Here is a 27952-nt window from a genome sequence, read left to right on the forward strand (position 1 = left end):
GATGCAATTTTTTTTAACATATAGATTATTTTCTAAATGTATAAATATATCATCAAATATTATTTAAAGTATCAGATAACAGTTGAATAATTATTTGAAAGGAATGAATATTTAAGAAATAATTTTCTACTATTTAAATAATTATTTATACTTAATATAATACTCACTGTATTTTTTTAAGTGTTGCAATATAGAAATTAAAGAGGATTTAGCTGTATTCAGGGACTACTTTTTAACCGCGTAATGTTACGTAGGCTTATTTGGTGCTTCAACAGATCGCGGTTGGATGCTGCTTCGCGTTAGAGAGGGTAAGTTTGTTTTAATTGTATTTTACAAGTTAATGAAGTTATTGTTAGTGTATGTGTGGTGTGTTTAGGTTTATGTAGATAGGGTTATTAAGAGAAGATTGTGTGTTCGGTGTTAGGTAGAGTGTACGATATTTGATTTTTACCGCGTTTTAGTTGTAGGTGTGTGAGGTGAGGTAATATGTTTAAATGTTACTAAGATAATATGTTTGGTGTACAAATATGTGTATTTATATATGTATGGGTGTTTTTGTGTGGGTGGGTATGTATTTTATTTTTTCCAGGTTATCGTCGCGTTTTAGTGTTTTTGAGGAGGTCCTTCATTTTCGATCAGAGTTGTGTGACGAGTATTATATACTGTTATTTTTGCACACTATTTTTTTGGATTTCAAGTTTTCCTGGAGCGTTTTTTTTCAACATTACTTTTTTCGGGTTTTCTATCGTATCTCGTGTCTATTACATTGGAAAGGAGTCGCTATGGATTTGCTTGTATTTTTGCATTTTTTTTTGGGCTTCCATGGATTGTATGGGTTTTTGCAATGGTGTCGTATGGATTCTTTGGAATTGGATTACGTTTGAAGCTGCAACAGAAATGTAAGTATTTTCTAATAATTTTATGGGTGGGGAAACTGTTTTAAATTTTGCTTTAGTTACGTTGTATGTAACATTTTGTAAATACATTATCTAAATACATTTTATATATGTTAATATTATGTATTTGATAATTTAATTGCAAATTGTTACATGTTAAAATCAAGGTTTTTAGAAAAAAAATGCTTCTTTAAATGTGTATAGTTATGTACTTTTTTAAAGAATAGTTTTGGCAATCATTGATAGATATTCTAGTCCTTTGCTAGTTGGATAGAGGGTAACTTGACTTTGGAGTGTGTTATACATTTTTTTAGTTTCTTTGGTGAGTTTAGGTCCGATCAAAGTTACTGATTGCTCCATTCGGAGCTCCTGGTAACTCTGTTCTTTTTGTAAGGATTGTATTAATTTGTGAAGGGTAGGCGTTCCTCGGCCTGTAGTTGCTTGGAAGGCATTGTGCCATCCTTCAACTGCATTGCTTGTTTTAGCTTCCTTATTTAGTGTGCTAAGGTAGACATTCCACCAAGCTATTTGGTATTTGGGTTGTCTTCTATGGCCTGATCTGTGTAGCCTTCCTACCCATGTGTCTTCGAAGTAGTCAAGCATAGGGCTTAGTCTTTCTTCGTTTCTTTTATAGTAGGGGCTGTCTATTAATAAGTTATAGTGCTCAGTTACATTTGTTAGTGGAACATAGGCTAGGGCGATGAGTTTTTTTATTTGATAAGCAAAAGTGCTATCGGTGGCGTATTGGATACTCAAGGTTGATTTTTGTAGATGTCGCCAGATACATTGATTAAAATGGTAATAACAACCTTGTATTGCTGTGTGTGGGTATGTTTTAAGGATGCTGTTTATCATTGCTTTTTCAAAGTCAATGATAATTTTTTGTGGAAAATAGTTGTTAGTATGTTGAATGACTTCAGTTAGTATTTCTTGATAGGTAGCTTGCTGTTTGTTTGGTAGAAGGGCATAAGGAATGGAATATTTGCATTTTGGAAATGACCATGGATGGTGTATAATTGATAAAAAGGTTTGGGGCATACAGAAAAAGTACCGTCCATCATCCAAGTTTGGCATTGGGTAAGTTTAGTCATGTTGTTTGCTGTGGCAAACACTATAATTCTTTTATCTTTAGATTTGTTGTCATAGAGTATAAAATTATCTTTATTGTGAGTAACAGAGAGTTCAGGGGGAATTTGCACTTCTTCAAAAGTTTTTGGTGTGGGCGGAGTAGTGCATGTTGCTCTTTTTTGTCTAGCTACAGTTCTTTTAAGGGATTCGATAGATGGTAATTGGCTAGAAGCATGTTGGGGAAGTACACTTAAATGGTGTTTCAGAATAGCAGTTGTTGGTTGATCAGTTCTAGTACTAGCTTCTTTAAGGTAATCTAGCATTTGTCTAATCTCTATTTCTGTTACATTGGGTGGGTGATTATGTTCTTTAGTATAAGTAACAGTAGTTTCCTGAGTTATAGCTCTACTATAACATTTGTTGGCATAATATTTCGTACACTTCCAAAACACTTTCAAATCTTTTTGTTTCTCTTGAGTGTAGACATATCCCATGTAACAAAAAAGCATTTTCCCTTTTTGTGAATAAATGAATTTAGCTCCTTCAGTCATGATAGTATTGTACTTCTAGGAGGTAATTAAAAGAGAATGTCATTACAATTTTAGAAAAAATAATGTTGTATTCTAATAATACAGTTTAATACATTTTTAATTTACCTGTAATTCTTTTGATGAATTCAAGTAGTTCTTTTCAGGTGTTGATGTTCTTCAAACTGTTATTTTCTGTGTATATCTTTTTGTATCTGTGGAAGTTGAGAAAATGTGTACAAATATTTTATTACTATTTATGATATTTTGATAGAGGTGTTTTAGCTAGTTTCTATTTAGTTACCTATCTATTAAATGTCGAATTTACATTTCAATTATATACTTACTTATTTATAATTAACTTTTGATGTACAGGTGTTGTGTAGGTCTTCTGTATTTTCTTTTTGTCTGTAGGATAAGTAGTAAAAAAAACATATTTTAGGTATTTGGCTTTTAAACATAGGTTTGAGGTTTGAGAGTTACATTTTCGATGGCTAATAATGTAGTAGTACTTACTTTAGATAGGTGTAGCTGTCTTTATGTTGAAGTCAATCAGTTTTCTTTCAGAAATCCTGCAGAGTTTCGTCTTCCTTTAGTTAGGAGATGTAGCCTGCATTTTTAGTTTGCTGTAATCTTGTTTATATAGTATTCGTCTAATTGTTTCTAAAATAGGATTGGTTGTTTAAATTGATAGTCTGTTGTTATTTGTGGATTTCAATTTTTTTATCTGTTATGCTAATTGCTTTCCTTATATGGGTGACGCCAATTAACGTTTTTTTAATGTGTAAGGCCGTATTTAGTATAGGTAATGTTATTTGTATATTTGTAAAGTGGAGAAATATATATAATTTCCAGTAAGAAATGTTTAGTCGTTTGAAACTGTGTTTATGTATTATAAAATGTATGTTTGTATTTATTGTGTGTTATAAATGTTAGGAAAATATATAATATATTTTATACATTTATATGAACAATATTTGAATAATTATGATTAGTATGACTCAATATTAAATAATAAAGTGATTTATTCAAGGATGTAGTAATGTCGATATTTTAAAAATTAGATCAATTTGCTATCTATATTTTTGTATTCGATATTTTGACTGTTTTTCATTTAAATATGTGATTATCGATGTTTTAGAAATCGATATTGTTGTTAGTCGATATTGTTGTAGTCGTTGTTTTTTGTAGTCGATATTGTGGTTTCGATATTTTTGTGGTTTGTTGTTTAAGTATAGGCAATCGATAATTTTGTTATCGATAATTTGTCATCGATATTTTGTGCAGTCGATATACGGTCTGTCGAGGTTATGTCAGTGATCCCTAAAAAAGGCTATGCAGCTCTGCCCACAAGTTCTTCTTCTATGCAAACATTTGATTATTATTAAACTTTATTTCGACTAGAAAGCCATAAAAGTACAAGATAAAAATATGTATGGATCAATAAAAAAAACAGGTAAATGATAGTCTAGCAGTACAAATTCGAAATAGCACAGGCTACATATTTAAAAGCTTATTAAAAGGAGAATCTAGCAAGGGGCAGATAAATACATGATGGTATAATTCTATACAACAATAAAATGCTTAACTACTTAGAATTGTTGTGCAACAAGGTCAGAAGTAATCTTAGAGCAGAACAGTAGGTATAAGAGATCATCTTAATCCCGTGCAAATGCATAAGGCAAATCTAGGTATAATTACTCTTTAGGATTTCTAGGGTCAGAGCTATAAAAATAGTTTAGAAAAATATAAAGACCATGTGCAATTTGTAACATATCAATCAGCTTTCTTAAGGTGGAAGGTTGATAATTGGAGTAGGAAATACAAAAATAGAACCCACACATTTCCTTCTACACCATACGATTTACGTTCTATATTATTATTATTACTATTACTATGTTTAAGTTAAAATCCAAAAGATTTGCAAAAGTTAAAATAATGTGCCATGCATGTACGGCTAAAAACAATCAGATGAATTCACGCACACACATTAAAAAGTTCAAAATAGGCAATGCTATCCCTGTGTCAATTTATATAATAATTTGTATATTAAGTTCCACCAATTTAAATTCCAAACGGGCGTATCATGAGTCTACCTTAGAGTGTTATAGATAGAGGGTAACAACGTCATCCTCGTGAGTATATGTATCATACTATGAGTGTGGCTGCTTATATAATACCCGCATTCAGACCTGGCTCATCATTTGGTGCTTTATCCACTGATTCCTAATTATCCATACTGCACGCAAGTATTTTGCTAGACTAATAACGATCAACTCCCATGTATCTGTTTTTAGTATCCTAAGTGCAGTGACTAATCTCCTTATACATAGTAATCTACATAGGAGAATAATCCATTTCCTCCTCGAAACTTTATAAGCCCCGCAGAAAAATAATATGTGGCTTAATGATTCTGTGGCGGTGCTGCAGACAGGGCAGCTGGTGTTAATGAGATTAGTGTTTTCCCATCTTGCTGTAAATTCTTGCGTTGGCAGAATCCTGTATCTGAACTTGGGGTACAACTGTCTAGGTAGCGAGCCCTGGATGACATCAAGGGAAGGTTCATATAGAGGGACAATCATATGATCAAGAAATTGATCTGTTAAGCTCCCTAGTTTACTATTCTTTATTATCTCTCCTCACAGATATTCTCTGCACCGTTCCTTTGTTACTTGCCTTGGTGTCAGGTGGGAGCCTTCCGGAGATTCCCGGAGATTCTCAAGAGTGGCAGGGTAATGCATCTTCTTTACATATGACAGCCAAGGAATCTTGAGATGGCCCCCTGTTTTTAGAATCGCTCTGAGTGGGGCTCTGTAAGGCTCCAACTCTGGTGTTGACCATAATCTATGCCAGAATATTAGTGGGCGCCCTGGATAGTGAATGAGATTGAGAATAGGCCCAAGTCTTGCATATCTGGGAGAGTTGGGGAGCTATATGTAAATTGTGTTAGGTTTTTGAGGATTTTGTTTTCCACTAATGTTAGCGCACTGGCTGGTTAGTGGCCCCAGAGCTCAGCGTTATGCAGGGCAACATTTTTCTATCTGGTTTTAGGATGGGGATATGCTTGCTGGGCCCGATTCACAGAACTAACTTAAGACAAAATCCTAAACATACTACCATTTTCGTATTCACAGAAGGCACTTACTCATTTTGGTATTCACAGAAGTTAGGAGTCCTAACTTTAGGACTCCTAAATGCCATCTGTGAATACCGAAAGTCCTAAAGTTAGGATTTTTCTCAGTTTAGAAGTAGTACAGTTAGGACTGCTAACTTTAGGACTCCTAAATGCCTTCTATGAATACCAAAAGTCTTAAAATTAGGATTTTTCTCAATTTAGTAGTAGTAAAGTTAGGACTCCTAACTTTAGGACTCCTAAATGCCTTCTGTGAATACCGAAAGTCTTAAACATGGGATTTTTCTCAGTTTAGTAGTAGTAAAGTTGAGTAAAATCCTAATGTTAAGACTTTCGGTATTCACAGAAGGCATTTAGGAGTCCGAAAGTTAGGAGTCCTAACTTTACTACTACTAAATTGAGAAAAATCCTAATTTTAAGACTTTCGGTATTCACAGCAGGCATTTAGAAGTTCTAAAGTAAGGAGTCCTAACTTTGCTACTACTAAACTGAGAAAAACCCTAATTTTAAGACTTTCGGTATTCACAGAAGGCATTTAGAAGTCCAAAAGTTAGGAGTCCTAACTTTACTACTACTAAATTGAGAAAAATCCTAATTTTAAGACTTTCGGTATTCACAGCAGGCATTTAGGAGTTCTAAAGTAAGGGGTCCTAACTTTACTACAACTAAACTGAGAAAAACCCAAATTTTAAGACTTTCGGTATTCACAGACGGCACTTAGGAGTCCAAAAGTTAGGAGTCCTAACTTTACTACTACTAAATTGAGAAAAATCCTAATTTTAAGACTTTCGGCATTCACAGAAGGCATTTAGGAGTCCTAAAGTTAGGAGTCCTAACTTTACTACTACTAAATTGAGAAAAATCCTAACTTTAAGACTTTCGGTATTCACAGAAGGCATTTAAGAGTCCTAAAGTTAGGACTCCTAACTTCTGTGAATACCAAAATGAGTAAGTGCCTTCTGTGAATACCAAAATGAGTAAGTGCCTTCTGTGAATACCAAAATGGTAGTAAGTTTAAGATTTTGTCTTAAGTTAGTTCTGTGAATCGGGCCCATTGATTCTAACTTTCTTGCGATCTTGAGAATGGCCCCTGATTCTCGTTGCAATTTCAATGAGTGTTTGCTTATTTCTGTCTTCCATCTAAAATTGTGCAACAGACTCACCCCCAAATATATAAAAATGGAGACCTGCTCTAAAAGAGTATTATTTACAGTTAGAGTTGGTTTATTAGATTTGTAGGGAATAAAAACAATGGTTTTAGTGTTGCTTATGTTCAATTCTAGGCCATGGTTAGCACAAAAATCTAGAAATTGATTCAGGCCTATTGGGGTCTTTGAAATAAGAGCATGTCGTCTGCAAATAACAACACTGTATATTTAGAAAGGCCAATCATGGGGCGTCCTTATTTTCAAAGTTCAGGTGTTCTGCAAGATCATTAATAAACAGAGAGAAGAGTGTCTGGGCTAGGACGCAACCTTGGCGTACGCCATTCTCTATTTGGAAAACTTCAGTTAATTCCCTGTTCCTCCCATACATTTTTCTATCTGGTTTTAGCACGGGGATATGCTTATTGATTTTAACTTTCTTGCGATCTTGAGGATGGCCCCTGATTCTCGTTGCAATTTCAATGAGTGTTTGCCTGTTTCTGTCTTCCATCTAAAATTGTGCAACAGACTCACCCCCAAATATATAAAAATGGAGACCTGCTCTAAAAGAGTATTATTTACAGTTAGAGTTGGTTTATTAGATTTGTAGGGAATAAAAACAATGGTTTTAGTGTTGCTTATGTTCAATTCTAGGCCATGGTTAGCACAAAAATCTAGAAATTGATTCAGGCCTATTGGGGTCTTTGAAATAAGAGCATGTCGTCTGCAAATAACAACACTGAATATTTAGAAAGGCCAATCATGGGGCGTCCTTATTTTCAAAGTTCAGGTGTTCTGCAAGATCATTAATAAACAGAGAGAAGAGTGTCTGGGCTAGGACGCAACCTTGGCGTACGCCATTCTCTATTTGGAAAACTTCAGGTAATTCCCTGTTCCTCCCATACCACACCTGTGCAATATTAGTATTGTGTATTTTCATTAGGACTCTTAGGATTTGATTTAGAACTCTCATGTTTGCTAATACCTCCCATAATGTGCATCTCAGGACAGTATCAAATGCCAATTTTAAATAGACAAAAATGACGCCTATATGCCCTTTACCCAGCTGGACGGTTTTCCAATAGATCAGGTTAAACCTAAAGATTCGGGCAAGAGTACTTACTTTCCGTTAAAAGCCAGCTTGTAAATCATTAAATATATTATTTGCCAATGCCAAGCCCGACAGTTTACCCAGGAGCTGTCGACAGAAAATCTTTTGGAGTCCATTGATTAGACTAATCGGCCTATAGTTTCCGGGATCATCTCGTCTGCCTTTTTTATATATTGGTACTATCTCTGCACAATCCCAGGACTTTGGTATAGGGCTACCCTTTAAAGTTATCCTTGTTACAAGGTTTAGATATGTAGCCCAAATTTCAGATTCTAAAGCATAGAGATTGGAGGGGCTACAATCCGGGCCTGAAGCTTTGTTAGCTGTAATCAACTTTAGTGCCTCGGGAGAGTCCGTATAGGATATCTCAAGGTAATCTACATGCCGCAATCTGTGCTGTGCTGACTCACACCAGTATTAGCGGCTTGGCCACTATTAATATCTATAGAGTATAAATCAGTAAAGTGCTTTGTCCACTTACAAGGTTCATTATAAAATCCTACTGGGCTGACTGCAGAGGGGCTACCATGTGCCAATATAGTCCAGAATGTTTTAGAATCCCCATACTTTGCTGCCTGTGCTAGTTCTGCCTGGATCTTAGTCTAGCAGGTATTTGTTGCCCTTTTGATTTAAGCCTTATCATTTTTCCAAGCCTTTGCAACCTTGTCTTGGTCTCCTGCTTTTATATATTCTAGGAGTAAGGTTTTTGCTTTCCTACATTCAGTATTATAACAATTGTGTTGTTTACTTGTGTTAATAGTTTGATTCCCGGTTTCTCTAGTTTTCAGATTCCTTATTAGTGCAAATAGATCCTCATTAACTTTTATAGCTTGACTAGGTGCTACCTCTTCCACAAAGGATTTGTTCATTTTCTCCATAGTAGTGCCCACATTCAAGTATATCTGTGCTAATATTTCAGGGTGAGCCTGGATATGCACCCGTTTCAGTGCCTTTTTGTTGTTGGTCAGTACTACATTCCCTAATGCGCTAAACTTCTTCACTTCTATGTGGGAATTAAAAAGCCCAGTAAGTTCCAGCATCAGGGAATTGTGGTCGCTATTTATTCTTACCACTACTGCCATGCCGCCCACATAAGCCCAAAGAAAAGAAATATATCATCTATTCTGCTTGAGCTACTTCCAGTTCTAAAGGTCATTGCATCTTCTTGATCCAACATAGTCCTCCCATTGCATGCCCTTAACCCGCTTCTTAATGTGATGCCCAGTGGTTGCGAAGCCAGGGTCGAGCATTTTCTAACGTACCCACTCTTGGAATGTTGTATAAGGTGTACTCCTCCTAAGTTATGGAAGAAATACAGCTATTAAAATGCTCCATAGTGACAATAAAATTGTGTGCCACTATTATACATGCTTCACAGGGCAAATAACTTATCTGATTTTCCAGGAGGGTTAGAATAAAAAATTCCTTGTGATTGCCCTGGGGTCTATTATAAACATTGAAAAGATAGATACAAAAATTGTATTTACACAATTTCAGACCAATTATCTCAGGGGTAGTCCCATCAAGTTTGGTGATTTTACAACTCACAAGTTTTTTTACCCAAATTAGTAAACCCCAGCACAGCGGCCTTCCTCCTTAATCGGGGCAGGACATGAAAAGCTAGAGTAACCACATCTAAAACAAGGTTCATGGGACCATGTCTCTTGGAAAACACATATATCATGGGCATCTATATAAGTCCCCCAATCAGGGTCCACAATTTTCACTTTTAAGCCAGCTAAATTCCATGAGAGTACTTTGTATTTCAATTCATCATTGACCTGGGAAGTGGACAAAAAGGCCTTCTATTGGGAATGAGAGCAGCTTAATACCATCTCTGCTTGTTGTTTGATGAATAGCGGGAAGCTAAATATTCTCAAAGCTCTAGGTGTATCCAAATTAATACACAGTCAATCAATTTATTTCAATGGCAAGGGAATGTTCTCCTTATTAGCAGCATTATTGCAGTGATCAAGGGAGCATTGTTTCCAAGGGCCAACTTCATCAGGAGCTGGTTGGAATTGACCGGGCCTTGCGTATGCTAGAATCAAAACTTCCAGATTCCCTAGGCAAATCGTATGAAAGCTTGTGACTCTGCCTTTGTGTTTGCAGGCAGCCTTCTACATAGGCATTGTCTAATGATGGTTTAAACTGGATTGCAGAACCTTGAGGAGGAGAAGAGCGAGCTTCCATAGCTAGAAGATCATCAAAATTAGCCTGGTTTCATATGGTCAATTTAATGGAATCATAAGAGCATCGATTATTAGATATATGCTTGGCAGTAGACACATCTGAATGTATGACTAAAAGGCAGTAACGTCGTTTATGATGAATCCTGTGAGTGACCTTATTACGTCACAAATTAGGGGGTTCTTTCTGGTTCAAAGTTAATCTAGGATCCCCTGTCATATAAATAATGTCACCCTGCACATTACATGGTAGGACACAAAAACAATCTTTAAAAGAAAGTAGTGGATCAGTCACTAGTGGTAGCTAGCTGTTTGTGAATAGAGTGTTAACAAAGAATTTGTGTTGTTATTGGATCTATTTCTATGGGAATAATGGTCAGTGACTTTCCCCATAACTCCCTTTATTGGTCAATGATCCTATTGGCCACTTCGGAAAATAAATGGTTGGGGATTGTTGGTCAGAGGTGGCTGGCCAAAATGTACTTTTTTTAATCCCCAGCCACTGCCTCTATCTTAGACTCCCTCCATGCCATAGCAAACACTGCTTCGCTTCATAGAAGCGAGAGCAGAAAAGATGCTCTTGCTTCCATGAAGCAAAGCAGAATTACTTTTGGGCAAAGGAAGCTGCATGTTATCAGCTCCTGCTGCCCAAAAACAGATCCAGCTCACACATGAGGTGGGGAGCCGGCTGGGACTGCGGGGGCATTGAGGCCAAGTCACGGGGGATTAGGTCCCCAGGGCTGAAAATGGCCTGGGAGGGGGCTGAACAGGCCTCTCTACCCATTTTATTAGAAACAAGAGGATGTGGCTATGCCCCGGGGGATGATGTCCCTGGGACATTATGAGCCTAAGGAGGGGCGCCTCTTGGCCCACTGCTGGTGGGGCGCTGAGGTCCTCTTGTGTCATGAGGACTTCAGGACTAAAGTGGACTTCATCCCCGAAGCAGCAGTGCACCGGGTGGGACGTTTGCAGGCTGGTGGAGAAAAGGGGTGTGGCCTGCGACCACCTCTCAGCAATCACACTGTGTGAGCCTTACTGGAGATAACAGGTAGGCTAGTTGTCCCCTAAGAGCCCTCACCAGTGAAGGGGGCTTCAGTCTCCATCCAAGAGCGCACCAGGGAGCATGTTTGCAGAGTGATGGGCAAAGGGGGCATGGCCTGCTATCAGAATTTAGCAATCCTGCTGTGTGGGACTTACTGAATGTAATGGGAGTGGTAGTTGGCCCCGTCCTTGGGAGCCAACTACGCCTCGTGTTACCTCCAGTAAGTTCCACACAGTGGGATTGCTATGAGGTATTTGGAGGCCATGCCCCCTTTCTCCACCACTCTGCTAACACACCTCCTGGCACACTACTGGTTGGGAGATGAAGTCCTCTTTACTCCTGAGGGACTTTGGGGGCCAAAAAGCCCTCCTGGTATCTCATGTAAGTCCTACGCAGCGGCATTCCTGAGTGCTGGTTGGAGGCCCAGCCCCCTTTCTCCACCACTCTGCAAACATGACTACTAGTTAAACATGCTATTGGCGTTGTAAATGTAAAAGTTTTTTACTCATGTTTTTTGAAGTGGAGTGGATGTACATTGTGTGTAGTGGAATTATGTGGTATGTGGTTCAGTGAAGTTATGTGGATAGAAAGTATGTAGTATTTAGTGTATAGGAAATATGTGGAGTGGGATTATGTGTTATGGAGACTAAATATGTGGTATGGTAGTATGTGTTGTGGAGCGGTAACTTCAGGGTCAGTCTTCCTCATTTCCTTAGAAGCTAAACTATAAACTCAATGAGACACAAAAAATACAACTAAATAGGTGCACTACTGGATCTGTCAGAGGTATGAGGGGGGCCACTGGAATTATGCGACTGTTTGGCCACGCTGATTTTCACATAATTATACATTTCCGTATTTGCCACATAAACCATAATCTGCCACATAATCTGCAGATTTGAACAAAAAAACCTTGTGTCTAGATCAAATGGCTCAAATGTTACCAAAAATGCTTTGACACTTGTTACAGCGTGGTTGAAGACCCTTTGCAAAGCTGGAATAATTATGTGTTACTTATTGCTAAATGTGGGTGTCAAATTGGTACTATTAGTGCACAAACCTCTTGCTTCTTTCTGAATGAATGAATGAATGAATGGAGTCTTGTAATGCGCAACTTAGCCCAAGGGCATCAAGGCGCCTGAAAGATCGTACAACTTGTAAATTTTCTAGTCAGAACTACGGGTACGCCTCCCCAAAGAGCCAGGTTTTTAGTGCTTTACGAAAGAGCATAATAGAGGGTTGTCCGGCCAAATCAGGGGGAAGAGTGTTCCACAGCCTGGGCGCCAGGGAAGAGAAGGCACTCCCTCCCCACCTCACTTTGTAAAAGCGAGGGATTACCAGAAGATTTTTACTGGAAGAGCGAAAGGTTCTCCAGAGAGAGAAAGCATGTAAGAGGGACCGAATGCCCTCTGAGCCTGAGCCATACAGGGCCCCCTGGACAAGACACAGGATCTTAAAAGAGACCCTAGACTGGATGGGAAGCCAGTGTAGATTCTTCCTGGCCAAAGAGGCTGAGGAGAGTCTAGGAAGATTAAGAACCATTTTGGCCGCCGCATTTTGTACAATCTGTAAGCGCTGAATGAGTTTCAACTGCACCTTGATTGCCCCTTTATGCATTTCTCCTGCTTTTTTCTGCACCTTTATCCCTCTTTCTGCACTTCTCTTGCCTCTTTCTGCACATATCTTCTTCTTTCTGCACCTTCCATATTTCTGCACCTCTCTTGCTTCTTTCTTCTGTACATCTCCTGCCTCTTTCTGTACTTTCTTGCCTTTTTCTCCACCTTTCATCCTCTTTCTGCACCTTTCTTCCTACTTTCTGTACCTCCCTTGCTTCTTTCTGTACCTCTCGCCTCTTTTTGTACCTCAGTTGCCTCTTTCTACATTCACTCTACTCTTTCTGTACCTCTCTTGCTTTTTTCTGCACCTCTCATGCTTCTTTTCTGCACTTTGCTTGCTTTTTTCTGCACCTTTCTTCCTCTTTCTGTGCCTTTCTTCCTATTTATTCTTATTTCTGCACCTTTCTTCTTTTTTTGCCACCGTTCTTCCTCTTTCTGTATTTCTAATGCTTCTTTCTACACTTCTCTTCCTTCTTTCTGTACCTTTCTTCCTCATTCTGTAGGTATCTTGCTTCTTTCTGCAATTCTTTTGCCTCTTACTGCATCTCTCTTGCTTCTTTCTGCACTTCTCTTGCCTCTTTCTGCACCTGTGTTTCCTCTTTCTGCACCTCTCCTGTGTCTTTTTGCACCTCTCTTCCTTATATCTCTTTCTTCTTTCTGCATGTCACTCTCTTCTTTCTGTACCTCTCTTGTTACTTTCTGCAAGTCTCTTGCTTCTTTCAGCACTTTTCTTGCTTATTCCTGCACCTTTCTTATTCTTTCGGTTCCACTCTTCCTATTTCTTCCCATTTCTGCACCTTTCCTCCTCTTTTGGCACATTGCTTCCTCTTTTTGCACCTCTCTTGCTTATTTTTGCATCTCTTTTGCTTCTTTCTGTACTTATAATGCTCCTTTCTGCACTTCTCTTGTTTTTTTCTGCACCTGTATTCCACTTTCTGTACCTTTCTCCCCTGTTCTGAAGTTTTCTTCCTTCTTTCTGCATTTACTCTTGCTTCTTTATGCACCTCAGTTTCCTCTTTCTGCAATTCTTGTGCGTCTTTTTGCACCTTGCTTCCATCTTTCTACCTATCTCTTTCTTCTTTCTGTACCTCACTCTCTTCTTTCTGCACCTCTCTTGCTTTTTTTTGCTCCTCTCTTGCCCTTTGCTGCACCTCTCTTGCATATTTCTGTACCTCACTGGCTTCTTTCTGTACCTCACTCTCTTCTTTTTGTAACTCTCTTGCTTCTTTCTTCATATCTCTTGCTTCTTTCTGCACATCTGTTGCTGCTTTCTGCACTGTTCTTCCTCGTTTTGCTCCCTTTTCCTCTTTATGAACCTCTCTTGCCTCTTTCACCACTTCTCTTGCCTCTTTCTGTACCTCACCTGCCTCATTCTGTGCCTTTCTTCCTCTTTCTGTTCCTCTCGTGCCTCATTCTCCAACTCTCTTGCCTCTTTCTCCGCTTCTCTTGCCTGTTTCTGTACCTCACTTGCCTCTTTCAGTCCCTTCTTTCTTTTTCTGTACCTCTCCTGCCTCTTTCTATACCTCTCTTGCCTATTTCTTCACCTTTCTTAATCTTTCTGCTCCTCACTTGCTTCTTTCTGCACCTCTCTGGTCCTCTGTCTCTACTACTCTTGTCTCTTTCTGCAACCCACTTGCCTCTTTCTGTGCCTTTCTTCCTCTTTCTGCTCCTCTCTTGCCTCTTTCTGCACCTCTCTTGCCTCTTTCTCCACATCTCTTGCCTCTTTCTGCACCTCACTTGCCTCTTTTTGTACCTTTTTTCTTCTTTCTGCTTCTCTCTTGTCTCTTTCTGTACTTCTCCTACCTCTTTCTATACCTCTCTTGCCTCTTTCTTCACCTTTCTTAATCTTTCAGCTCCTCTCTTGCTTCTTACTACACCTATCTTGCCTCTGTCTCCACTACTCTTGCCTCTTTCTACACTCACTTGCCTCTTTCCATGCCTTTCTTCCTCTTTCTGCTGATCTCTTGCATCTTTCTGCACCTCTCGTGCCTCTTTCTCCACATATCTTGACTCTTTCTGCATCTAAGTTGCCCCTTGCTGTGCCTTTCTTCCTCTTTCTACACCTCTCTTGCCTCTTTATGTACCTCTCTTGCCTATTTCTCCACTTCTCTTGCCTCTTTCTGTACCTCACTTGCCTCTTCCTTTACCTTTCTTACTCTTTCTGCTCCTCTCTTGCCTCTTTCTGTACCTCTCTTGCTTCTTTTTGAACATCTCTTGCCTCTTTCTCTACTTCTCTTGTCTCTTTCTGTACATTTCTTCCTCTTTCTATACCTCTCTTACCTCATTCTGCACCTCTCTTGCTTTTTATACATCTATCTTCCCTCTTTCTGCACCTCTCTTGCCTCTTTCTGCACCTCACCTTCTTCTTTCTATACCTCTCTTGCCACTTTCTGCACCTCTCTTACCTTTTTCTGCACTTCTCGTGCCTCTTTATGAACCTCTCTTGCCTCTTTCTGTACCTAACTCTATTCTTTCTTCACCTCTCTTCTTTCTGCATCTCTTTTGCTTCTTTCTGCACTTGTCTTGCTTTTTTCTGTCCTTCTCTTGCTTCTTTCTGCACCTTTCCTCCTCTTCCTGTAATTCTCTTGCTTCTTTCTGCACTTCTCTTGCCTCTTTCTGTACATCTCTTGCTTCTTTCTGCACTTCTCTTGCTTCTTCCTGAACTTCTTTAGCCTCTTTCTGCCCTCTCTTGCTTCTTTTTGCACTTTTCTTGACTCTTTCTGCACCTCTGTTGCTTCGTCTGTACCTCTCTTTCCTCTTTCTGTACCTCTCTTGGCTCTTTCTACTCCTCTCTTGCTTCTTTCTGTGCCTTTCTTCCTCTTTCTGCACATCTCTTGCCTCTTTCTGCACCTTTCTACCTCTTTCTGCACCTCACTTGCCTCTTTCTGTACCTTTCTTACCTCTTTCTATACCTTTATTGCCTCTTTCTATACCTCTCGTGCCTCTTTCCACATCTTTCTTTCCTCTTTCTTCAATTCTCTTGCCTTCTTCTGTACCTCTCATGCCTCTTTCTGTACCTCTCTTGCCTCTTTCTCTACTTCTCTTGCCTCTTTCTGCACCTCAGTTGCCTCTTTCTGTACCTTACTTCTTCTTTCTGTGCCTCTCTTGCCTCTTTCTACACCTCTCTTGTCTCTTTCTCCACTTCTCTTGCCCCTTTCTGCAACTCTCCTGCCTCTTTCTGCACCTCTCTTGCCGCTTTCACCAATTCTCTTGCCTCTTTCTGCACCTCACTTGCCTCTTTCTTCACCTTTCTTCCTATTTCTGCTCCTCTCTTGCCTTTTTCCTCACCTCTTTTGCCTCTTCCTGACCCTCTCTTACCTCTTTCTGCACTTCTCCTTCCTCTTTCTGCACACTTCTTCCTCTTTCTACACCTCTCTTGCCTGTTTCTTTACCTCTCTTGCTTCTTTCTGTATCTCTTGCATCCTTCTGCACTTCTCTTGCTTCTTTCTGTACTTATCTTGCTTCTTTCTGTACCGTTCTTCCTCTTCCTGCAGTTCTGCTTCTTTCTGCACTTCTCTTGCCTCTTTGTGCTCCTCAGTTGCCCTCTTTCTGTACCTTACTTCTTCTTTCTGTACCTCTCTTGCCTCCTTTTGCACCTATCTATCTGGCCTGATTCTCCACTTCTTTTGCCCCTTTCTGTACCTTGCTTGCCTCTTTCTTCACCTTTCTTCCTAGTTCTGCTCCTCTCTTGCCTTTTTCTGTACCTCTCTTGCCTCTTTCTGAACTTCTCTTACCTCTTTCTACACTTTTCCTGCCTCTTTCTGTACATTTCTTCCTCTATCTACATCAGCTTGCCTATTTCTTCACCTCTCTTGCTTCTTTCTGCATCTCTCTTGCATCCTTCTACACTTCTCTTGCTTTTTTCTGTACTTCTCTTGCTTCTTTCTGTACCTTTATTCCTCTTCCTGCAGTTCTTCCTGCAGTTCTTAAATCAAGAGATCTGTGATAGTTCATTTGATCATCACAGATTCCAAGAAATTATTAAATCGCTACCCTGTAAAAACCAGTCTGTAACTACGAAATGCTCGATAATTGATTGAGTTTCCATATGATCAACTAATGGTTGCAGATCCAGTGCAATAATCTTATTATTAAAGATATTCATGATGTACTTTGTTAGGTATTTGATTTACTTGTGTGTATTAATCACGATTTCAAGTAACATGATCATTGTTCTTATATATGCTTTTGACTTGTATATGGAAATTGTATCATGCTGTATAGAAGCTATTTATATGCATTGGTTCATATTTTCAAATATGTCTGCCATCTATTTTATATCTCATTTATATGTCTGCCACTATTAGATATGTGCGAATATGCAATGTATTTGCCACATTAAAATGATTTAGTCATTGGTCCACTGGTGATCTAAAATTATTCCATTCAGGTTACTGCAGGGATTTGCAACACTTAGGTCACGCGTGTGACTAAAAAAATTACATATGGTGAATTATTAGTACCTATTGGGCTGCTCTAAATGCGGAGAACGAGTGATTGATATAAAATGAAATATATATTGAGAACCCGCGCACAAGTTTGTATTTTTAATTGAATTCTATTTTCACGAATAATTTTCGACGAAAATTGGGACTTTTAACATAAAGAACGTTAATGTGGTGTCATGGAGTATAGCTTTAAGATGGCCGCCACATTCCTATTTGTTGCTCTATACTTACGAACTCGGGGAGAGCGGTGGTCACGTGTCTATTGCGTTTCCAGATTGGTGCAGTTAAAAACAAGAGTTTTTTGTGTATTTTTTTTTTAAAAAGATACACTGACCTCTGTCACGTTCGGTTATCAGGTTGTTTTCGGTAAGTTGGCTAGGGGCATATTAGTCTTTGTTTAACTTATAGATAAAATGTTAAGCCATGGCAGGAATATGAACTGTGTATTGATTGTAGCATTGCATTGTTTAAGGAATAATGCAATAAAATATTGTGAAATGATAGAATTTGTTGGCAGTATGAGACGTTATTGGGGGTTCAGTATTATTGCCATGTGTTTGTGACTATGCAACATTTTGTCACAAGCACGCTTCAAATACGGCTGCGGCAGTTTGTGTCTATTGAGGGTAAACTTATGAGGGGTTGCGATGTCTTTAGAAATTGACATTTTTTGAAAGCATTGCAAACATGCTACTTCAATGGGCTTTGAAAGGATAAAGGCCATATGTGAGATAATGCTGAGCAAACTAGAGCGGGCGGTTGAAATATTTCAGTAAGATAACTGCTCATATGCATATGATGTTATGTAGTGAGTATGTCGCAATGATGGCTGCCTTAGTTACCGGAATATTCAGACTGCACAAGATGAGAGTTACTGTTTTTCAATTATAACTGGGAATTTGATAACACTGTATAATGCCAGTATAAAGGGGGTTCTGAATAGGACCAAGTATAGACACAACACTCGATATAAATGATTCTGATAATTATTTCAAATCATGATACTTTATAGATGCGTTTCTAAAATTGGTCGCCATTTTGAATCGATCTTTTGAGATGGTTGGAATGTGTTATTTATTATGGTTGAGAAAAATTCATGTATACTCCTGTGTTTTCCCCAGCCATACTAGGGGGGTAATACACTCTAGTGCTACTACCGCTATCATTTAAATGACCATTTTATATTGGCTAATAGAATTCTGTTGTTATTATATTCTAAGCAGTGGGTCATGTTTTAATAAATTACAGGATAGTGGTAGGAATGAAGATACAATATCTACTCATGAGAAATTTTCACAGCGCTGAATAGAGTTACATAGGCAATTTAAGAATATCGTTGTGCAGACACCAATAATACATTAGTAATTTAACTAGAATCGATTGCGATTAAGGGATAGAAATTTGCACTATTATTCATAGCAACTGTGGTTTTTCTGCTTTTTGCCATGGAAACTATGTCGATAAATAGAGGTGTTACATGGAAGTGTGCTCAAAAAATTGAATAACAAGTACATGTGTATATCTGATCTCTTCGATTTAGGGATGTAGAATCTCATTATTAAAATTTTTAATATTTCAGAGTTTGGGAACTTCACAAATACTTTCTCTATTGGAATAGAAACACTGCGACTGTTGATGCGATACACTTTGTGCCATACATTGAAGGTATGGTTTTATTGTTGTATATATATATATGCATGCTTTGAAAATTGGTGCATTAAAATAAACATCTTGCCTAACTTTGGGATTCACTGGTCTCTGTTCGCCACCGGCTGGAGGTTCGGGATCGTTTTTTGGATTATATATATATATATATATTTCGAAGCAAAAATCCTTCAATAAAGAAGAGCGCCGCACACCACTCCAAAGGTTCTTTTCGTTTTTATTTCATTTAGGTATTCCCCACCCTACACGTTTCGGACAGTAAATGTCCCTGTTCACGGTTAACAAACCTTTTTCCCTTGTTTGTTTCACTTATTTATACCATAAACACCATGTGGCAGTGTTACGTTGCATTATGGGTTTGGTAGTTTACTCATACATGCCCATTTTTTAGGCTCATCCTTAGCTTATATCAGACCTGTGTTCAACATTTCAAGTCAAGGTAGGACATAGTTTATTTTAGTTAACTGTATAGTCACTAAACTATATGCAAATGTAGGGCTAAGTGCCCGTGTTTAACAAGTTGATTCGCGTAATTTTCGAGAGAAGAAAACGATAACTACACCACGGATGTGGTGTTGTGGCTCAGGTTCATAGACGACCTGTTCCTCATCTGGAAGGGTCCAAGAAAGAAATTGATGGAGTATATAACAATACTCAATCAAAATGATGTGGGTTTAAAATTCACCTCTAACATTCAGAAAGCAGAAATTGACTTCTTAGACACTAAGATCTATGTCAAAAACAATAAATTAGAGACAACAGTATTCAGAAAGAAAACATCAACGAACAGTGTCCTGTATGGCACTAGCTTCCACCCCACATCACTAAAATAAAGCATTCCATATTGCGAGTTTTTACGCATGAAACGAAATTGCTCAGAACCGTTGGAAATGGAGAAAAAGTTCAAGGAAACTAAAGACCGCTTTGCCAATCGTGGATACAAACATAAAGATATACTACGAGGGGAACAAAGAGCAAGGGCAAAAACAAGATCTGAAACCCTCATACAGAAAGACAAAAAAAATCTAAAAACAGATGAAGACAAACCACGGTTAATTCTCACCTACTCAAAGGAGAGCTTTAAAATACGACAAATTCTAACAAAATATTGGAGTGTTTTAAAAAAGGATACAGAAATAGGATCACTGATAGGAGACAGACCTTTGATCACATTTCGTAAAGCCCCCTCAATTCAGGACACATTGGTGAACAGTCACTTCAGAAAAGACAAACTTATAACTTGGTTGGACAAAAGACAACTAGGATTCACAAAATGCCAAACATGCAAGGCATGCAAAATTGGCCAGAATCTCAAATGCTTGAAAGATCCAAAAGGAAGAACTTTTGAAATAAAAGACAAAATAACCTGTGATTCACAGTTTGTGGTTTACCAACTCCAATGCTTCAGTGGTCTAAAATACATCGGCTCAACCATATGTCCTCTGAAAAAGAGAATACTTGAACACATTCGAGCAATTGAAAACAATGATAACAGCTATGCGATTGCAAAACACCTGAAAACCCATCCAGGGAAAACTTGGAAAGACATAAAATATGCAGGGATTGCAATGATAAAAGAAAGTGAACGTGGTGGGGACAAAAATAAAAAACTAAGACGGCTTGAATCAAAGCTAATAATAAGATTCAAAACCCGCAGCCCGTGGGGAATGAATGCGGATGAGGAACTGTACGTACATCTCTGAGACTGTAAAGAACTATCAATAATTAATAATCATAGATTCCATGTGTGACACCAATGAATGAATAGCTTTCTGGTGTAATTTAAACTTGGACTTATAGCAAATAAGCTAATCATGACTCTCAATATGATGAAACCAAGATCTAAAAACTTGTTAAATGAATTTTAAGAAATTAATTATCATCCAAAGCCAGTACAGACCAGTAGATCGACATGGACATATCAAGGGGACTACTAATATACACAAAGGCACTTAGCCAATATTTTCTAATGACACTCAGTCAATATTTGTAATGCGGATAAAAATCTGGGACATTTGCTCGTGATATATATATATATATATATATATATATATATATATATATATAAATATATATATATATATATGCAAACAAAGTCCTGTGAGATTGGCTCACCACGCGTTCTCCTCCTCCAGGTACAGATCTCTCAACACCAAAAAGTAGTGTAATAAAGTGCCTTTATTCTCCCCTCTCCATCAGCATGACGCGTTTCGGCTGTATAACAACAGCCTTGATCACATGGCCTCAAATCACCAATGGGGGTGTTTAAATACTGTGTTCATTATGGACAACATCAAACATGTGGGTAATAGACATGAAGGAAATACTAGTGCAAAAAATTCACGATATATACAGTAATTAGAACAAACGTACTGGGATTAAATTACTTAAAAAGCAAAAACTCACTTTCCCAGAAATGCATATTAATAATGACATTAAGCAAATGCTGCCAACCATATATACAGATTGCAATAAAGTGCAGGTGCCTACAACAGTTCTAATACTGAAAATCAGCTCATCTCGAGTGACTACACATGTTGTTTACTATCCAACCATGTGCACCCCAGAGAGAAAATAACATAGATGAATCTATCTTCCTATGTCTTTGAATATAATACAAACCCTCATGAGATTATGATGTCAACTAAAAGTGCTAAAGTGCTCAAAATTTAAAAAGTGCATAAGTTAAGCGCAATATGTACATAGTGATAATACATCTTAAAGTGTGATCAATCACATGTAATGAATCTAGATAACTGTACAAGCGCAAATATTTCATATATATACACAGTTATAAACACAAAGCATAACTGCTGTTGCTTCGAACCAACTAAAGCCATAGTGACTTTTTTAATTCTGTGGTGCACTAGATTCATGTTAACTCTTACCACAATCCGGTGAATGAAAATCAAATTACCTAATGAGACTAAACCAATAAAAGTTGGGGTTTGTTCTGTTACACAGTTTGGGAAAAGCTGACTAAATCCGTGAGACTGACGTTACAGAGTACTTCTATAATAGGGTCGGGACATTCATTATTATATTTCAACCTTTGACATATTAAATCACTCAACAAATATATTCTCCCCAATAGTGAACCTAAAACACTGTATAGATCTGATGTAAACACTAGTGTAGGTTGCCAGTGATCTCTCAGAGGAAGACCTGTAAGTATTCCCCCCTGTTTAACCCATTTGGTATCCTAGTGTCGAGGAGTACAATATATTTGCTTTCGAGCTGCCTTAAAAGTTTTTCTCGATCCCCACCTCGTATGTTCTTAGGTATGGAGCCGATTACAAAATATTTTAGATGGTTCAAATTTTTGGCATGTACTAGTTCGAAGTGGCGGGCAACCGGATAAGTTATATCCGAATTAACAATGGCTCTTAAATGTTGTAGTATTCTATTAAAAACCTGCAACTTTGTGCTGCCCACATATTTCAACCCGCAAGAGCATTCTAAAACATATACCGCATAATCAGTGCGACAAGTGTATAGCTCCCTAATAGATGTTGGGTTGGGGTTGATCTAAATTCAGTGGTGTTGATCCCGAACTTACATGCCCTGCACGAAATGCACTTGTGAAAGCCTTTCTTATTAGACACCCATACTTTGCTGCTCCTAACTTCCGGACTGCTTCTGACTAGAGAGTCCCTCATGGAGGGGGCCCTCCTGAAAATGATGGAAGGTTCAGTTGGGAGTAATGGTGCTAAATTAATGTCAGTCTGCAATATAGGCCAATGTTTTTTGAGAATGCCCCTTATCTTTCTTTCTTCTGTGTTATAGGTGGTTATCAAACTGATGGTATTGTTTTCATTAATTAATGTATTTTCCTCAACTGTGTCAGTACCCTCAACTGGATTCACCAAATATTCCTCCCTGTTTTTGCTGTTGGCCTTATCCTTGGCTGCCAATAGATCTTTAATATATATATATGTCTTCTTGTTGTTTGACACTTTTTTCCTTATGAATATAAAAGTGATTTGCTGTTGAAGTCAAATGTTGAGCTTAGCAATATAGTCACAGATGAATATTTGGTTATTTGGTGACATTAACACTTGATCTTCTGAAATGTCTGCTTCAGTAACCATCGTCAGACAAGTAACCATGTACAATTCAATATGCATAATTGTGAAAATGTTGTTAATTTGTAAATATATTTTGTTATGTATATATTTGCTTTGTGCTAAATGTGATTAGGCTCCGTATTTTAAAACAAATGTATTTTGCGTATTTTCTTAATAGCCCTGAAGAAGTCTTTCAGGAGTCGAAACGCGTTGGCTATGATCTATGGAATTGTGGAGAGAGAATTTATTGATGAAAAATAAAGTGAAAGCTGCATTTGAAAATATATACCACGGATTTGGACAATTCTTCTTCATTTGTGTTAACCTGTGGATTGTGATATGACAAATTAATATCGATGGATATGAGAGCTGAAACCCTTTACAGTGGAATTTGTTGTGGGCAAGTACTCCCTGGTTTTGCGCACCATTTGTTACTTTAGGACACTATTAATTTGTTGTGTGCTGTCTTATAAAGGCTCTGCCCTCTGCTTTGTGTGTTTTTGATATGTATATATATATATATCTAAATATATATATATATATATATATCATCCATCAAAGTGCCTACGAGCTTAGAGTAGCACACAGCGGTTCACCTCCCATCCAGGACTTAAAATTCAGCCTGCTGCAATATTCCGATTTGTTGAGCCTGACGCGTTTCAAGGAAAGACCTCTTTTTCAAAGGCTGCTTACTGTGTACTTCTTGTTCAAAAGGCTGCTTCATGTGAAAAAGAAAGGCGCGGTGAGTGCTCTTTTTTGTTTCAGTTGCTTTTATTGGTGGCTGGCCCCTCGGTGATTCCAGCAGATTACCATAATACCAAATTGCATTTTGGGACATCTAGTCCCTCAGCCACAAAACCCCATATGCAATATGATAATGCAATATTGTAAAATGCAATGGAGGGTTCAGAATAATTTGAGTCTGTAACACTGACTACAAGTATACAGACAGATTTTTGCTTTGCCCTTTTGGCCATTTTTTTCGTTATTTTGTCTTGAATGTTACGGGTCATGGCTGTGCCCGCTTGTCATTAATTGGTTCTCAAATCTTGTGAAATCTATTTGAACGCTAAAAATAAATTATTTGTCCGGCTGGACAAAAGATATATCACTTATCAAGTGTATGATTATTGTTTCTGTACATTATTCAGTCCACAAATAGGGACCAATGTTCTGTGTAATATGATACTGCCCAAGGTCCCTATGGCATACCTTTTGGGTTCCCTTGTCTTTTTGGAACACCCTTTGTGATTCCAGCTGATTACCATAATACCAAATTGCATTTTGGGACATCTAGTCCCTCGAGCGTTTCATTACTTCTCTAAGGGGGTCCCAAGCGCCTCATTCAAAGTACGGAGTTTGTGCTGAACGTTGGCGGCCCGGGCCGGCAGCCCTGCAGGGCTGAATTACTGACCCGAGCCCACCTTGCCCGTGGTGATAAGGTTCTGGAGTAAGGCCAAGCTGCTGCAGCAGGAGAGGAGAATGGGGTCACGCCCCCAGGTAAAGTGTATCATCGCCTGGGGGACACTCTCTCGATCTCTTGCTACTTGTAGCTGTGTGCGCCTGTTGCTCCTGCCCAGATCTCGGTCCATGCTGGTCCCGAATGGAGCAGTACAGGGGCCAGGGCCCGGAGTGGAACTTGGGTGTCATCGTTGATCCGTGTTAGGGGCAACCGGTCGCACATTTCTAAATACAGTCGCATAACACTTTGCATAGTTGCTGCTAACGAACTATCGAACTATTGAACAACGTCTGGCACTAGAGGTGCTTAACGAACTCAGCGGTTAGTGCGCTATGCACTACGCTATGTTTCCCTTGCAGGATACAGGATCATAACTTAGCGCACTGCATTGATTGTTTACTGCACTGTACTGAATTGCACTGTGATGCATTACCTTATTCCTTCCGTGCAAAGAACATGCTGGTGGTGATACGCATTACATTGCTTTCCTATCACACTGTACGTAATTGCAGCATGATGCATTGCTGTATTCCTTCCTTGAACAGGGCATGCTGGTAGCAAACCAAGTTGCATTATTTTGTGTTGACTCTGTACATGATCTTGACGCTACGAATTGCATTGGTTCACTGTGGTACTGTACAGGAACCCATCATTAAGTAGAGCAGTATTCCTTCTATTTTGCAACACGTGTAAATCTAGTGGTACGACGTACCTAACCTGTTGACAACGGTTAAAAGTCAGCCTAACTGTGGGTCAGAAGCCGTGGTTGGTGATTAGGACCACCCAACCCACCGAAAGAATATTACCCAATGTACATATGTGGGGGTTGTATCGTGTGGTCATTTCGTATATCTTTTTATACAAAGTATACTCGTTTTATACAAACTCGTGTGGAGTCCATTTGTAGTGACATCATTGGGATTGCTGTGGGCGTGGTTGCACATACTGAACACTCCTGCCTTGGAGATAAGCCTGGCTGCTCGAGTCTTGCTCATAAGGGGGTGAGCAGGGCTGTCTCGGACGGTGTCTTCTCTTGGCCTAACGTGGGAGCGGGGAGGTGCGGGACGCGCACTTAACAACAACGGTGCATGCGGGAATTCCGGCTCCTAACAATCCTATTGTGAACTCCTCGATGAACACCATAGAAAATGGTTATATATTGTTTAACACTATGAAATCTTCTGAAACAGAACTATAGTCTTATCTTGTTTTGTTAATAAGAATGCTTTCTTGCTTGGATTACCTCAATATCTTACATGTCACTTTCAGATTGTGTAAATTACAGCTCCCATGTCTATTACTTAATATAGGACCACATGCTTCTGTTAAATCCCAGTTGGACTTAAGGTATCAGTGCAGTGTATAAAATTATATTTTGTTAGCCACTTGAGACCGTATTCTACAAAGTGCTCAGGGGCGCAACAGTCATGTGTGCCCGCTTTGCACCCCCCCTGGGCACTTTGGTATTACACAAAGGGCCGCCGACTCTAAAGTGGACCTTTCTAAAATACAGATAGCGCTGGCGCTCATATAGTGCCAACGCTATCACCAGAGGGTGCTCCCGCATTTGCATGAAGGCATGGTCCGTTCAAATGAGGCAATCCCTTTGCACCTGTGCATTATGGTTGCTGATGCAGAGCCAAAGAAGCTGTCATGAGGTGCACGGCCAATGCACCTATTGATGGCTCTCCTTTGTAGGCACTCACTGCATCCACCTACAAGGGGATCTCTAATCCCCTCTAAAAGTGGAGGGGGGGGGGGTATCGCCTACACAGTAAAACACGAGCGGTGGCTTCAAAGACGCTTCGTATTTCAGATGAATGAGCTACCCCAGGGCAGCATGACTTTGCAGCTGACCTAGGGTCAGTGCATTCAATGTAATATGGTGCACACTCCTTGTTAGTGCCAAGTGCACCTTTTGAAAAGTGTGCTAGCACTGATAAGGAGAGTGCACCGTATTCTATAATGCGGCACTTGTTGGCACTTCCTGATCATCTTAGTACTCAGCTTCTGTACTACATGTCCTCTCAAATGCTCCCTGTGCACAGTTGGGTGTGCCCTTTTCCTTTTTCACCAGAACAGGCAGAGTCTCTTTCTTGATTCTCTCTCCTATTCCTAGTAGACTCTTCCATTAGAGGACAAGGTGAGCAGTGTGCCTCTGAGAGTGCAGGCTGAAGCACATCATAGTCAACCCTATTCGCATAGCCAATGCTTGTTTGGGATGAGACTTTCTATTTATACATGATATGCCAAAATTTCTCCTCGGTCATGAAGACAATATTTAGCAGCTTCCATAGTGTTACCTCTTAAGTCCAAAATTTGTTCGCAAATCAAGGAAAAACTCAGGAGGTTCCGCTGTATACAATTATTGTGATTGTGCATACAAAATATAGCTCCAAAGAGCTCTGTTTGTTGATCTCTGAGTGCTAGGGTTTTGTACACATGTAAAAGCAATCCAAACATCACTTTGTTATAAATATTTTTCACACACATCCATTTTTGCGGATGAGCCTAGTAACCAATCCTTGTCCGGAGAGAGAGAATGGTTTAGCTGACTATAAAGGACACAACTACATTTTGTGCAAGCACGCACTTTGCATGTTTACAAGGAATACGGTTAAGCATTTTCAGGGCAGGGACCTCGCCTGCTCTTTCATGCTGACCCCACCACTGCATTCCAGTGTTTGCAAGAAAACAGCGATTAATTCCTTTCGCACCCAGATTTATAAAATTCAGATGTGTGTATGTTGAAATAGCTATTCCTCTAGTAGGAACTAGTTTCACTGTAAGTTGCTCCGTGTCAATTATACGTCTGCCGTAGAACATCAGTTTGTTGCTTCTCTGAAGTCTGTGTGTTTGTTATCTCATCTTCAATTTGCTGAGATATACTACATAGGGCCAAGCATTGTAGTGTAGTGATAGATAGGGCTTGACTGGTTGTTCTAGCCTTGCCACCTAGTTATATGTTCCCATATAGATTAATTTTTTTATCGCATTGTGGTACTCACCTTATCATAGACCTGAAATAAAAATGTTACAATAATGAACGTATCCGAATAGTTTATGTTACTATTGCAATTAGTGCATATGTGAGCATCTACAAATACATATATACTCCGCCTGTTACAAAAAGTAGGATAAGATGTACTGACCTCTTTTGGCTGCAGAGATTGTTCCCTGCAGTAACTCTCCAGCGGCTGGTAGTCTTCTAAATGTGAAACTAGCATGCTTAGGTCGGTTCTTATTAGCAGTTAAAACTTTCTCTACACACCAGCACTCAAGCTCTTCAAATTTCCTCCTCCTACTTTTTACCTTGAGATTCCAAACTAACCACTTGAGATATTTGTTTTCTTGAGAGCCATTCAATGGAGCAGAGAGCAGAACACTTGATGTGTGTGAGTGTTGCCCTCTTTGTTTTCTTTCTCACAAAAGCTTGATTTCCTACACACACACACCTCTTTGTCCTGAAGCGGCGCCAACGCATTATTATTATCGTCAAAACCTAGAAAGTGAATGTACATCCTGGTCCAAAACGAGAGGTCGAGCGAGAGACCCATAAGAGCAACAGGAAGAACAGTTCGGT

The 27952-nt window shown here is 39.0% G+C and overlaps 1 protein-coding gene across 1 annotated transcript in view; it reads right to left on the minus strand.

The window, feature by feature from the left end:
- Positions 1–27550, minus strand: part of TPO (thyroid peroxidase) — a 1097706-nt gene extending 1070156 nt beyond the window's left edge. The window contains exon 1 of the mRNA XM_078646792.1: positions 27522–27550. The gene's annotated coding sequence lies outside the window, so the exon portion shown is untranslated. The remainder of the gene's footprint in view (positions 1–27521) is intronic.
- Positions 27551–27952: the final 402 nt, after the last annotated feature.

This window comes from Lissotriton helveticus, chromosome 6 (assembly GCF_964261635.1).
Source record: "Lissotriton helveticus chromosome 6, aLisHel1.1, whole genome shotgun sequence".
NCBI classification, from domain to species: domain Eukaryota; kingdom Metazoa; phylum Chordata; class Amphibia; order Caudata; family Salamandridae; genus Lissotriton; species Lissotriton helveticus.